Below are 13,837 nucleotides of genomic sequence, written 5' to 3'. Positions count from 1 at the left end.
CCCCCGCCCATCCGCGCCCCCCACCAGCCGGGAGCCCTGAGCCGCTGGCTGCCCCAGCGGGGCGGGACGTGGGGCTGAATCAGGGCTGCTGCAATTATAAGATGAATTTGAGGTGTGACGTGGAGGGTGGCCCCAGGGAAGGTTCCTGCTGTGACCTGCAGGGAGGCAATATGGGGCTGATTCCACAACTGGCAAGAGGAACTCCAAAGCCACAGCCATTCACGGTTGTATTTCCAGAAGTCTATCACCCCACACAAGGAGGGGATGGTCTGTGATGGATCAGGCTAACCAAGCCTTTCCTTTCCTCCCCTCCTGGCCCCATGCCCGGACCCTCCAGCTGGACCCTCACAGAACCGGGGTGCCAGAGCCTGCCCCGGCCTCCCCTCACCCCCCGACCCTTCCTGAATTCTACTTTCTAAATGTGTAAAAACGCTGCCACTAACACTCACCTCTTGCTGCAAAGATTAAGTGAGTTACTGGGATGGAGTGTAGCCTGGGTCTGCGTCTGCTCCACCAGTCTCCTGCCTCCCCTGCCTCCCGGTCTGTGCGGCCTCACCCCCCACAGCCTGAGTTTCTCTCCCTCTGTCGACTGTTTTTTCCCATCGCCAGGCTGTTTCCCAGGCCACTGGCCCCCCTCTGCCCCTGCCCAGGCTGTCCCCTGCCAAGCGACTTTAGAGAGCTGGTCTGTAAGACGGATCCCGAGTCAGGATGGAACTTGTCATGTCCACAAACTCCATCTCATCGGACCCTAACCCACCAGCACTGAGGGAAGAATTGTCTGCATTTTGCAGAGGCAGAGAGTGAGACTCTGCTTGGCCGAAGACCCTGCAGCTGGTGAGTGGTGAGACTGGGATCCGTTTCCCACTCGGGAGACTATATTTATAGCTGCTCTGCAAACCAGGATTCAGAAGGTTCAGCAAAGCACTGAGGTGGGACTTATTAGCTCTGGAGAGTCCAGGAGGACTTCACGGAGGAGGTGACACGTGAGCAGAGATCTAAAGAACAAAGGGGAGTTCCACGGGCAGAGATTGGGAAATTCCATTTCCATTGGAGGCACAGCCCAGCCCAGCATGGAGCAGAAGCAGGAGGAGGCGGGGTGTTGGGTGCTGGGGAGACAGAAGGGGCAGAGGAGGAAAGACCCGCAGCAGGCAGATCACTGGGAAGGGTAGCGGCTTGAAGCCGAGTGGGGGCGGGGGGACAGAAGGACTCAGCCTCAGGTGGACCGCCTGCAATCAGGAGGCCTGAGGTACACTAGGGCGGTGTCGGCCACTGGGAGGAAGGGCCAGTGGCCCCAGAGCAGGTGGAGACGCCCAGAGGGGCTGGAGCAGTGCTCACAAGGTATGGGTGCTGAAGGTGGGACACGTGGAAGTTGGAAGCTTGGGGAGGCTGAGGTCTGGGGGACGACAGGTGAGGTCGGGCCCCTCTGCCTCATGACCTGCAGGTTCGTCTCTGGCACCAGCACTGCTTCCTACTCAGAGTCCAGAGGACGTGGACACCGGGTCCTGCTGACCCTCGGCTCCTGTCCCCAGCCCACCCCCAACTCATGATCCTGCAGCTTTGGGCACCCGGAGCTCTATGAACCCAACTACTACAGGACGCACACCAGCTTCCAGGTCACATGACCCAATTAGGGCCAAGGCCCTGCTGAACTTGCTTGTTTGCTCCTGAGTTTCTGTGTTTCGAAGACAACAATTCTAACACATTCCCTAAGGCTCAGGTCTCTCAGGCATCAATCTTGGATCATAATGTGAGCTTTGTTTGTCTTAAAGATTCTTCCAGAATCACTCAGGCACTCGTAGTCCTCAAGCTACCCTAGTTTTCCTGGGTCTAATCCGTGTGTACCTAATCATGCTGAAATGTAGAGCCTTCAAGCAATCAGAAATGTCTGTTGTCTCTCAGCTCCCGAGGGGAGGAATTCTGAATGTCTGTAGCACATGGTTTTGGCTCAGGCCCCCTTGTGAGGCTGCAGGTAAGATGTGGGCCGGGGCTGCAGCCTCCTCCAAGGGCTCAAATGGGGTGGATAGTCCCCCAGGGTGGCTCACCCCCACCAGAGGAACACTGTGCTGGCTGTTTTGGCAAAAGGCCTCAGCTCCTTATCCCACGGGTTCCTCCGTAGGGCAGAGTGTCCTCCTGATGCAGGAGCTGGCATCCCCCAGAGAGAACGACCCAACACCATGCCAGAAGGAGACCTGACCTGCCAGGACCTGACCTCAGAAATCACTCACTGTCACTTCTGCAGTAGCCTATTGACCACCAAGGTCAGTCTTTTTTTTTTTTTTTTTAAGATTTTATTTATTTATTCGTGAGAGACACACACAGAGAGACAGAGACACAGGCAGAGGGAGAAGCTGGGAACCTGACGTGGGACTCGATCCTGGACCCAGGATCAGGCCCTGAGCAGAAGGCAGACACTCAACCACTGAGCCACCCAGGTGCCCCCGGGGTTTTCCTACGTAGCACAGGGAGGACTGCACAAAGCTGTGAGTGCCGGGAGGCAAGGATTTAAGGGGCTATTGCGAAGGGTGCAGAACCGGGCCACCTGTGGCTCTGCCTCAGGCACCTTCCTAGCAGCCCTGGCATCCAGGAGAGAAAGGTTCACCCATCCTGCTCTGCATGAGTCACCTTGTCCAGAGGGAAGGGACACCACCTTTCCTACTGCTGGCGGGGGGCGGAGGTCTGCCTAGAGAGGGTCCGCAGGACCCAGAGGAGAGACGACCTCTGGCCACCAGGCCTCAGAGATGAGCTTGTGTGTTCATCCTGCATGCTTGAGTGCGGAGGACGTGGTGATGCCCATGTGGGAGGGTTACTGTAACTGTGGTGGGGTCTTTGATTTTCTTCTCTGGTCGAGGTGTTGTGAGTGATGACAAGTGTCAGACCAGAGAGGTGGGGCTGGAGTCGCATGAGATGGGACAGGGGCCAAAGTTAGCTACTCCTACCAGCAAAGGTGCAAGACTGGGCTGTTGTAAATAAGTCTCATTTTTTAAAAAGTGGTGTCGGAGGGAACGGGGACTGGAGCAGGCAGGTTCAGATCTTAGCTTTGACCTGGTGGACAAATGTTCTTGTCAGGAGGACTGCATATTCTGATACTGCATCGGTGAAATGGGGGCTGTCACAGTGCCCATGCGTAGTGACGTGAGAAGGTGCATGTGAAGGTCCCAGCACATGCCGGACACTGGGGAGACGTCCTTGTACAGGTGGTTGTTGAGCTTATGTTCCTGAGAAGCAGCACAGGGAGTTCGAATCCTACATGGCAGGGAGGCAGCATGGGAGTCAGAGGAGGGCTTCCCTCCCCCCTGCGCACACCCAGGGCCCCATCGCACCACGTGCTGCCCACTGCATTCCTGCAGGCTCCTGGCTCAGCCACTCTTTCCAACGACCCACCGGAGCCCAAGCAGGCCCTCGAGCCCCTCCTCCCAGTGGGTGTCAGGACTCCGGCCCATCAACAATCCTACTTTGTGGAGGGAGGCACGAGATTACAGAATTTTTTTTTCCTGTTTGTCTCCTGCTCAAAATCCTCCAAGGGCTCCTCCTGGTGGAAGACAAGCCCCTCCCCCTGGAAGCTATGCCAGGCTGTGGGGTGGCGGAGGGCACTGTAGGGTCCTTTGCAAATTCCTCTCGCCTCTCAGAGGCTCTGGTCTTCCACATACCTGCCCTCTTGATACCCTAGCACCAGTGGAAGCGGGTCCTGTACACACAGTAGATAAACTCTACAGGGTAACACTCCCAGATTTCTAAGAATTTGCTCAAGAATGCGTGAGTGTGGGGCCCCTGAGTAGCTCAGGGGTTGAGCATCTGCCTTCAGCCCAGGGCGTGACCCCGGGGTCCTGGGATCGAGTCCCGCATCGGGCTCCCCGCAGGGAGCCTGCTTCTCCCTCTGTCTATGTCTGCACCTCTCTCTCTGTGTGTGTGTCTCTCATGAATAAATAAATAAAAATCTAAAGAAAAAGAAAAAAGAATGTGTGAGATTCACCTGCGGCCAGGACGTGGGCTACTCTGCGCATTTCTGCAGCTCTGCCCATCATAGCCTGGCCCGGGACCTTCCCTGCGAATGCTTCCTCACCACCTGCAGTGGCTTTGGAAGGGAACCGGGGGGGTGGATGAGTCCTTGCTTCCACTGCTCTGGGCAGTCAGGGCAGGAGGCTGCGCTGGATGAAGCCGGGGCAGTGAGGGGGGCTCTGTCTTGTTGGGGGGCGTTGTTGCTTGTCCTGGGGTCTTTGGAGACAGCAGGGTGTTGAATGGTGCTCACGACCTGGACTCAGGGCCTGAGGGGCTCTGGGTTACACCCCATCCCCCCCCACAGGTTGCCTGGCAACCATTGTTCATTTCGTCACCTTGACTTTGAAAATAAAAATCAATTTCCTTCGTGACGTAAGCCAGGGGGCTCTATTAACCCACAAGTTCAAATAGTCCAGTTTTATTGCTCAGAGATTTATGAATACGGATGTACACAGAGCATCATTTCTAGTAAGGAAAGTGTTTTGCGCCGCTGAACCTCAGTGTCTGTCAGAGGCCTGCGATCACAGGAAGGCCCCTCCTCACCGCAGAATATTCTTCAGCTAATAAAAAAGTGACGGGGATCTCGGTGCCGACAGGGAAACATTCTCACAATTAATAGGGGGAAAATAGCCAGCTGGTTCCAGGACGGCGTGTGGTGTGTTGCCCTTTTTTACTGAACAAAAAAAAAGTGGGGGGGAGGGCACAGACAGGTGCCTGTGGGTGAAAACATTCTGGATGGATACACAGCAAAGTGGATACGGTGATTTTCTCTGGTGAATTGGATCGTAAGCAATTTTAATTTTCTCTTTACCTTTCTGTATTCTTTGATTGAAAAAATAAAACAAGCGTGTGTGACTTTTTCAACATGCAAAAACACGGGTGTCATTTCGTTTTCAAACAGACGATTCCAACTCTGGTGCCCAGGGCCCGGCTGGGGCCCAGCGGGACGGCAGGAGGAAAGAGGGAGGCCCACGCTTCTCCTCCCAAGTGGTGAGCGCCCCTCTCTGGTCTCTAGGGGTGTGTCGGCCAAGCTGGATGCCGAGGAGGGGACCCCCGTGATGCCTCCTAGGTTCTAGGGGGAGCGGGAGGTGGTGCCAGTTCCCTGTGAAGGAGGGAGACACCCCTGGAGCCTGGGCATCAGGCTGAGAGCAGCTGGAGCAGGGCGGGGGCAGCAGGGCCACCTCCAGTCATCGCTGCTCTTTCTCGCCCTCTGTCCAGGCTGGTGTCCACCGGGCTCCCTCTCAGCCTCACACTCTGCGTCCCTCTGGGTGTCCTCGTGCAGGCCCGTGGCTTCCAACACCTCCTGGACACAAACCATGCCTCTTCTCCACCCCTGAGCCCCAAACCCATTCCTTCTCTGATCTCTTCCTCTAGACTTTCCTTCATGTCCCCACCCAGCTCCCCAAAAATGCCAGGTTCGCTCCCAAATCACAGAATGTGCACATACAGTTCCCTCTGCCTGGAACACAAGCCTCCCAGATACCCATCGCACTCGTTCCTTCACCTTTTTAAGTCTAGACTCAAATATCACAGGAGGTCATTCCTGGTCACCCTTAGAACCAAAGTTCCAGCCCCACTGGCAGCCCTCCCTGCCCCCTCCCTGCCCCCTCCCTGCTCAAGTTCTCCGCAGCACTTACACAGCTGTACACTCCATAACTTACTGTTTATATATTGTCTTCTCCCGCTGTTAGAATTTTGGCTTCACCTGTGATGGTGAAGAGGAAGCGGGCCTGCCCCACCAAGAGCTCCTGAGCATTTGCCCCTGCACCCAGAGCAATAAAGATGTTAATCGTCAAAAAAAAATTTTTTTTTTTTTGGCCTCATGAGGGTAAAGCTTTGGAGTTTTTTCCCGTTCTGCATCTTTGGTACCAGGAACTGGACTCAGCACACAGGAGGCTCCCTATAAATGTGATTGAATATGAGGAAGCAGAAGTGCAGAGAGCTCATCAGTCTCACCCCAGTCCAGCATGATCATGTGAAATGATGTTTGTGAGCGTTCTCTAAACTATAGGTAGTGATAATTGTCATTTCCCCCCGACTCCTAAGAATTAGGATCCCAGGGGCGCCTAGGGGGCTCAGTCAGTCAGCATCTGACTTGATTTCAGCTCATGTCATGATACCAGGGTTGTGAGACTGACCCCCGACTGGAGCTCTGGGTGTGGAGCCTGCTAAAGATTCTTCCTCCCTCTCCCTCTGCCCCTCCCACACCCCACACCCCACACCTGTGTGAGCACACATGCTCTGCCTCTTTCTAAAAAAAAAAAAAGAAAGAAAGAATTGACACCCCAGGGGGCAGGAACTAGAGTGACGACCTTCGAGATCAGCTAGTCTATCTCATTATGTTACAGGTGAAGACAAGAGGTACCTCTTGTACCTATGCTTTGGAAATCCAGGTCACTTCTAGGCTCATGTTGGATGGCTTTGGACAAAACAGTTTGGGCTAACCTCTCAGACTGTACCTCCCTGTGAGGAGCAAAGTCAGCAGGCCATCCATCCGTCTTTCAATCCTTTCATCCTTCCATCCCTCTATCCATACATACATCCGTCCACCCATCTTTGCAACCATCACTCATCCTTCCGTCCATTTATCCTTCCTCTGTCTATCTATACATTCTTCCCTCCATCCATCCTTCCAACCAACCATCACTCATACTTCTCTCCATTAGCCACCCATCCTTTCATTCTGTATCCATTTTTCCTTTATTTTTTCCACCTGCCAGCTTGTCTATCCTTCTCTGCATCTGCTTCTCCTCTATACTTTTATTCATCCATTTCGGAAATCATTTATCCAAATCCAATCTTTTACCCACTGTTCATCCTTCCATTCATCCATCACTTCATACAGATCATCTCTTGAGGGTCTGTCGTAGGGGCGGGCGGCAGTCATCCAGGCACAAAGTTATGGCCTGTGCCAGCCCCTGGGTTTGGCGCTGGGGACACCGAGATCAACAAGCCATCTCCCCTCCTGGAGCTGCTGACAGCAGGAAGGGGGAGCACAGGGATTGTGAGAAAGCACCCAGTAGAGCTCGGTGTGTGTCAGTACTTAAGATCTGGAGCTCTGTCTGTGAATTAGCGTCTCACTGGAGGTCTGTCCCTGGTCAGTGGGGGAGCTAGCCCCAGCACCCAAGCTTTGAGGGAGTATTCTTTTCACCACCCCCATGACTGGCCTGACCATCATCAGCCATGGGGAGAAAGTGCTAAGGGGGGACATGCCAGGGCCAAGACCCCATGCAGTCAGGATGCTATGCTGGCCATCTTCATGGTGACCTGTGGCGCCAGTGACCTCTGCCAGGGCAGGGTCAGGGGATGGGACTGCGGGCTGGGTGCCCACAGGGAGGAGGCTCCACAGAGAGGGGAACAGATAATTCATTAGTCACACAGGCCAGCCAAGCTTTTCACAGTAAGCCCCTTTATCTCCTTGCAATTGCATCCCATCAAGCAACAGAAAGCAATTTGGTTAAGTGGCGAATGCAACAGAGTTGCAGCCATTCAGAAACCACTGAACGCCTTTGCCTTCCATGCTCTGCTTGCTTGCAGAGCGCACTTCTTCAGACTCAGGGCCTCCATGCCCTCAGCTTCTGGGGCTGTGGGGCGACACACACTGTAGAACGTCTGCTGGACAGTGGTTCCAGAGCCCTCCTGGGGCAGCCCTTTCGTCTTGACGAGCAGAGACAGTGGGAATGCGGGGCTGCTCCTCCTGTCTCCCACCAAGGGCCCCTGGGCACAGACCTGCCTCGTCCTGCGGATGCCCAGAGAGGTGAGCTCCCTCACCTGGGTCCAAGTCCCAAGCTTGAATCATTTCTTCATCACCGTAGCTTCGCAGATTGCTTGTGTTAATTAAAATTTTTCCCATTATAGTCCTCAGCCTCCTGAGTCTTTTCTGTTTTATCTTCTGATCTGTGACTGGCTCCCTCCCCACCCCGTGGCCGCTGGGTTCAGACCCACATAACTTTGTGCCCGGATGACTGCCACCCGCCCCTACGAGCCTCGATCTTGATGTCCTCTACTTCGACACATTGCTGCCTGACAGGTCTTTCTAAAGAACAAATCCGGCCAAATCTCCCCGCTGCTGGAGACCCCAGTGGCTCCCATCACCCAGCGCAGCTCTGGCTTGAGCCCCTCCCTGGAGCTTCCAATGGTGGAGAAGTGTCAGCGACCAGGGAGGCACGGAATCTGCCTTCCCGTCGGACTGACCCTGGAGTTCAGCTCCTCTGTCCACAGCATAGGGTTCAGCCCTCACCTGCCTCTCTCCTGCACAGAACCCTTCCTTGCCACCCACAAATAAATAGAATCTAAGGATGTTGGTCCAACATTCAAAACCCTTCAGTGTCCAACCCTGCCTTGTCTTCCCTCTGACCTGATGGACTCACTCACCATTTCCCAAACAAAATATGCACTTTCAAATTTAGCAAGTCAGGTCCTTTGCATATGCTCTTCTTACCTCTACCCCCAAGTCCAGCGCCTTGCCCAGGCCTTCCCAGCTCTTCCCATAACTGGCCCCTTCTCACCTTTTAGGTTCGGCTTCAAGATTATTGCCTCCTAGAGGTTGTCCTAGGTCAGATTCTTGTAAAGCTGAACCCTGAGTGGGGAGATGTGGGTGAGTGATTGCTTAAGGAAGCGCTGGCATAGGGAAGCAAGAGGGCAGGGAGGCAGGGAAGCAGGACAGGCAAAGGGGACATGCCAAGTAAAGTGCATGATGTCTAGTCTGACCCCCCCTCCCCACCCCACTGCCTAGTCCTGGAGAGTAAATCACAGCTTAGAGTTTTCTTTGATTCCAAGTAGGGAATCTGGGTATCTGGATTCCTGCACTTCAGTCAGTGGCCAGGAGTCCCCAGCCCCTGGGGGAGGTACTTAAACCCCTGAACATTTTCTTGTTTCTTTGTTGGTTTGTGGTGTCTCTTCCTAGAGGATGTGAGGACCTCGAAGACAGGAATGCTGTCTTGTCCACCATTTTATCTTCAGTGCTCAGCACAGTGCTTGGCATTAGTTCGTGGTAACGGGCAGTTGTGGAGCAAATGAAAGGGTGAATGAGTGAATGAACAAACATGGCCAGCAAGTGATAAAACCCAAATTCAGGTCTCCAAGTGTAACTCTTTCCATTCAAGGAATTGAAAACCTGAGTGAACCAATGACCGAAAAAGGAACTGGCTGAGCACAGCCGAAGGCAGACGCTTAACCCACTGAGCCACCTGGGCGCCCCAAATGTCTACGTTTCTAGTAGTTGAGGCTTTAATTGTATATTAAGAGAGTAATACGACATAGCCAAGTGGGATTTATCCCAATGATGGAAATCTATCAACAAAGTGGAACAAGTATTATATAAATCATGCAAGAAACAGCGTACAGTTGCTTCAGGAGATACTCCAAAAGCCTTCAATGACATTCAAACTTTTATTTTAGAAACTCTAAAAATTAAAAATATAAGAAGATTGCCTTAACACAACAGAGTAAGTATCTCAATTTCTATGCTTGTATTACATTTATGATGGACACTGGAGGAAGTGCTGTGAAAATCAAGATTAAAATGAAGTGATCTCTGTCTCTGTATCAAGGATAAAGCTCATGAATTAAAGTGACCAGTCAGTTGAGCATCTGCCTTTCCCTCAGGTCATGATTCCGGGGTCGTGGGATCCAGCCCCACATCAGGCTCCAGGCTCACGGGGAGTCGGCCTCTTTCTCTGCCCCTCACCCCCCTCCTACTCTATTGCTGCTGTGACAAATTGCCCCAAAGTCCCGGTTTCCATCAACACAAATGGACCTGGCCCCTCTGGCCATCAGGAGTACTGGGGAGTCCCACTGGTCTAAAACCGAGGTGTCTGCAGGGCAGCAGCCGTGTTCCCAGAGCAGCCAGGCTTGAGGGGAGCATCCCTCTCCTTCCCCAGCTTCCAGAGGCTGCCTGGGTTCCTCGGCTCTTGGCTGTGTCATTCCAATTGGCATTTTCACATCGTTTTTCTCTCTCTGCCTCGCTTCGCCTTCCTCTTCCCCTTATAAGGACCCTTGTGATTACACTGGGCCCGTCCCAGTGGCCGGAGATGATCTCCCCATGTCCAGATCCTCAGCTTAATCTCATCTGCTAAATTCCTTTTGCCATAAAAGTACACTCATAAGTCATTTCTGAGAGCAACTGATTTGTTTACACGGAGCCGTGTTTATAGATTTATTTGATGAAGATTTCTCCTTAAATCTCTCAGACCTCAGAGGGACAACACAGTTCCCCAGGCTGACCTTGTCTTTACAAATCAGAGCAGTCCTGGGTGTTTACTGTGCCTGGGATCTGGGCTGAGAGCATTGCCTCCCTTAACCCTGTGGCGCCCGGACCGCCTACCGGGTTCTGCGGGGAGGGGGCTCCGAGAGGGACGGCCACTTGCTGGTTTCCAGTGCAGATACGAGGCAGGCTGGGGACTTAGGAGCACGTGCCTGGCCCCCCAGAAGGAGCTTGCCTGAGGTGGGTGGCGGCAGAGCAGGACTTGCACCGGGACCTCCAGGCCCCTCTGAGCAGGCGGGAGACTTGCTGCAGCTGCCGCTGGAGCCATCAGAGAAAGGAGCCAGCATTCCCTGGGGGCCCTGGGACAAACCTGGGCACGTGACCAGGACGCAGGTGCATCCAACCACCAGCGGAGATCTTCCAATGGGGCCAGCTTCCCGGTCCCCACCCTGGGCGCCCTGTGCAGGGTCTAGTGGAGGCTGCAGGGGGCGCGCGGGGTGTCCGGGAACCTGGGAACCAGCTACCTTCAGTTCCCGGGTTGGAGGGAGGGCCGAGCTCCTCACTGCGGCCCACAGCTGCCTCCCAGAGGCCTTGTTACCCAACTCCAGCGTCAGCACCGCAGGGCGGAGGAGGCCTGAGACCCTAGGTCTGGCTCCTGGCTCCCCAGAGAGGCCTGAGCCTCCCCGAACTGCTTCCCCGGGGGCAGGTCAAGAACAGGGTTGGGGCTGTATTGTCCCAACCTCTATAATCATTTCTAGCCCTTTCCAAACCCTCTTTAAAGGAGACTCTCGGTGACTGAGAAACATCTTGGATGTGGCCTGTCTCCGTCTGTCAGAACATCTCTAGGTCTGACCACAGTTTGCGGGAAATACAGGGGACGGAGGGGCCCAGGGTGACGGTACAGAAATGCAATCAGATGCAAAACGCAGAACCTCTGCAGGACAAATGACCCAGTTTCTTCCACAAATGAATTGCGAGGGGGAAAAAGAGGGAGGCGAAATATAGAGACTTGAAGGCATATCTACCCAATGCCAAGCATCAGCCTGCTTTGTGTCCTGATTTGAACAAACCAACTACAAAAATAAAGAGCATTTAAACATCAAATAGGCATTTTCATGATACTAAGGAATCACTGTTATGTTTTAGGTGTGATGTTAGGATGATGTGAAAAGCAAAGGGACCTCATCTTTCGCCAACACAAACCCACCTGTTCACAGAGGAAACTGCGGGGTATCTGAAGTCTGCTCTGTGCCAACCTGGGAGGGTGGCAGGATCCCAGAAAGGACCCTAACCCCCCCCCCCCGGGATTCATTATCCTATCTCCTCTAACTTTATATATTTAAATTTCCCCTCATTAGGAAAAATCAAGACCCAAGAGACACCGAAAAAAGGGAAAAAAAAAAAGGCGATTCAGAGTCAGACCCTGAATATTGAAGAAGTTTCTTTTTCTTATGGTTTCCTTTCCACGAGTGCACAAAAGAGTGAGGACATGTGGATAAAACGCACACACAAACGACACAAGCAGTAAGTGTCGCGGTGGCTGTGGCTTCCCTGTGGGTGTCCCAGTGGCTGTGAGGCTCAGTGTTTGCTGTGTTTCTAGTGTGGAAGCAGTCTTGGCTGCACTAAGGGGCCCGTGAGGTCAGAGCGAGAAGCCCAGTCTGGGTCCAGCCCAGCAGCACGCCCTTTCCACTGTGCACACGCCCATCCCTGGTTCCTGGGACACAGCCTGGTCAGATGCAGGAACCCACTGGAGCTGATAGTGATCAACAGCCGCCCTGGGGGCCACTGACACTCAGCAGGTGGCCTCTCCCACACAGACCTGGGGCTGGCGGAGGGTCAGATCCCACAGGAAATGTCAAACCCAAACTCAAACAGGAATCATGTTTGTCCTCCCCAGAGTTTGAAGGGATGGATGGGGTGTCGTTGCTTGGATCAGACAACTGTGCTATATCAAAAATCTGGCCAAGAGGCTGATCGGGGACAGGGCCCTGGTAGGGGATGGGGGCAGCAGGTCACCCCTTTTTCCAGGCCAGAGTCTGTTTGTGAAAGATCATGTCTGTTCCCTAGAGTGCTTCTCTAAATCCACGAGAGACGGACACCCAAAGGGGCACAGGAGATGAGGCAGCAGCATGTTGGTGCACAAGATGCGATACACCAGTGAACAGCGCACATGAGGAGACACATTCGGCTTTGCCAGAAATCAAAGGAATGAAAATCACAACAGGATATCATTTGAGCCTGTCAATCTAGCAAAGCAGAGTATGTGATCCTGCATTTGGGTCCCGGAGGGTGGGGGGGGGGACACTACTCTAGAGGACATTACAGAGATAATTGGTAAATTTTGAATATGACTTAGAAAATAGTAATGATTTTTTAAAAGACTTTATTTATTTATTCATGAGAGACACAGAGAGAGGCAGAGACACAGGCAGAGGGAAAAGCAGACTCCCTGTCGGGAGCCCGATGCGAGACTCCATCCCAGGACCCCAGGGTCATGGCCTCAACCACTGAGCCACCCGGGAGTCCCTGAAAATAGTAGTATAATAGCAGGGTTACATTGCTGATTTTTAAAAAAAGAGATATTTATTTATTTTAGAGAGGGAGAGTGTATAGGTGAGAGGGGCAGAGGGAGAGGGAGAGAATCTCAAGCGGACTCTGCCCTGAGTGCAGAGCCTGAGGAAGTGGATCTCAGGACCCTGAGGCCATGACTTGAGCTGAAATCAAGAATCAGTCCTTTAATTGACTTGAGCTCCGCCCCCAGGCACCCCGATTGCTGATTTTTTATGCTCGCGTGGTTACGCAGAGGTTGTTAGGAAATACACTGACACACTTGGGGGGTAAACAGGTCACAACGCCAGCAACTTACTCTCAAATTGTTCAGAAAAGGGAGGTAGGAGGGGGGCACATGGGGGAAATGTTAACCACGCCTGGCAGAGGAGGGGCTCTTGCACATTCTTACAGTCTCTGTGAATTTGAACTTGTAGGTATGCCCTGCTTTTTGAAAGTCCGCATCGCACCACTTGTACTTGTTTTTTGCTAACCAACAGAAAGCTGAGGAGGATTTGCACTTTAACAAAAAATGGGGAAAAGCAAAAATAGCGTTTAGCATTTGTTTTGCTGCCCACAGAGCTACTCTGGGGGCATCCCCACCTGAGCAGTAAGAGGGGCCCCTCCGCCATGCTCCTGCCCCAGACTCTACTCATCATCTCAGCATCAGGCTGCTGGCTCTGACCTGTGTCTGCGAGCACCGAGGCTCCATCCTGATTTACTTTGAGCATCGTTAGCAAGATGTGTCCTAAGGTGTCAAAAAAACCTGAGAGAGGTTATTTTTTGGGTCTGGGAATGCTAAAAAAAGTTTCCGTATAAATTAATGGTGGAGTGCCCGGATGGCTCCATCAGTCAAGCATCTGACTCTTGATTTTGGCTCAGGTCATGGTCTCAGGGTCATGAGATTGGGCCCTGTGTTGGACTCTGCTCTGGGCATAGAACCTGCTTAAGATCCTCTCTCTCTCTCTCTGTCCCTCTGCCCCTCCCATTCCATCCTCTAAAAATAAAGAAATAAACAAAAGAAAAGAATTAGTGGTAATTACTTCTCTGCTTTACACCATCGCAGCTTACCAAAGGTTGCATAGCCTT

General features: G+C 53.0%; 1 long non-coding RNA gene across 4 annotated transcripts; it reads left to right on the top strand.

The window, feature by feature from the left end:
• Window positions 1-1,037: 1,037 nt before the first annotated feature.
• On the top strand, window positions 1,038-13,837 carry LOC102156024. 4 transcript variants are annotated; one of them, XR_005363018.1, is made up of 7 exons: window positions 1,038-1,338; window positions 1,442-1,969; window positions 2,117-2,258; window positions 4,898-4,986; window positions 11,560-11,725; window positions 12,269-12,460; window positions 13,329-13,742. It is a non-coding gene; the product is annotated as an uncharacterized LOC102156024 (long non-coding RNA). The 4 variants fall into 4 exon arrangements; XR_005363016.1 differs by having other exon boundaries at window positions 1,041-1,338; window positions 12,269-13,837; XR_005363017.1 differs by lacking the exons at window positions 11,560-11,725; window positions 12,269-12,460; window positions 13,329-13,742 and adding an exon at window positions 5,688-5,803 and having other exon boundaries at window positions 1,044-1,338.

The sequence above is a fragment of the Canis lupus genome, chromosome 8 (assembly GCF_011100685.1).
Source record: "Canis lupus familiaris isolate Mischka breed German Shepherd chromosome 8, alternate assembly UU_Cfam_GSD_1.0, whole genome shotgun sequence".
NCBI classification, from domain to species: domain Eukaryota; kingdom Metazoa; phylum Chordata; class Mammalia; order Carnivora; family Canidae; genus Canis; species Canis lupus.
Note: the sequence above shows the minus strand (reverse complement) of the source record. Positions and strands in the feature narration are given on the sequence as shown.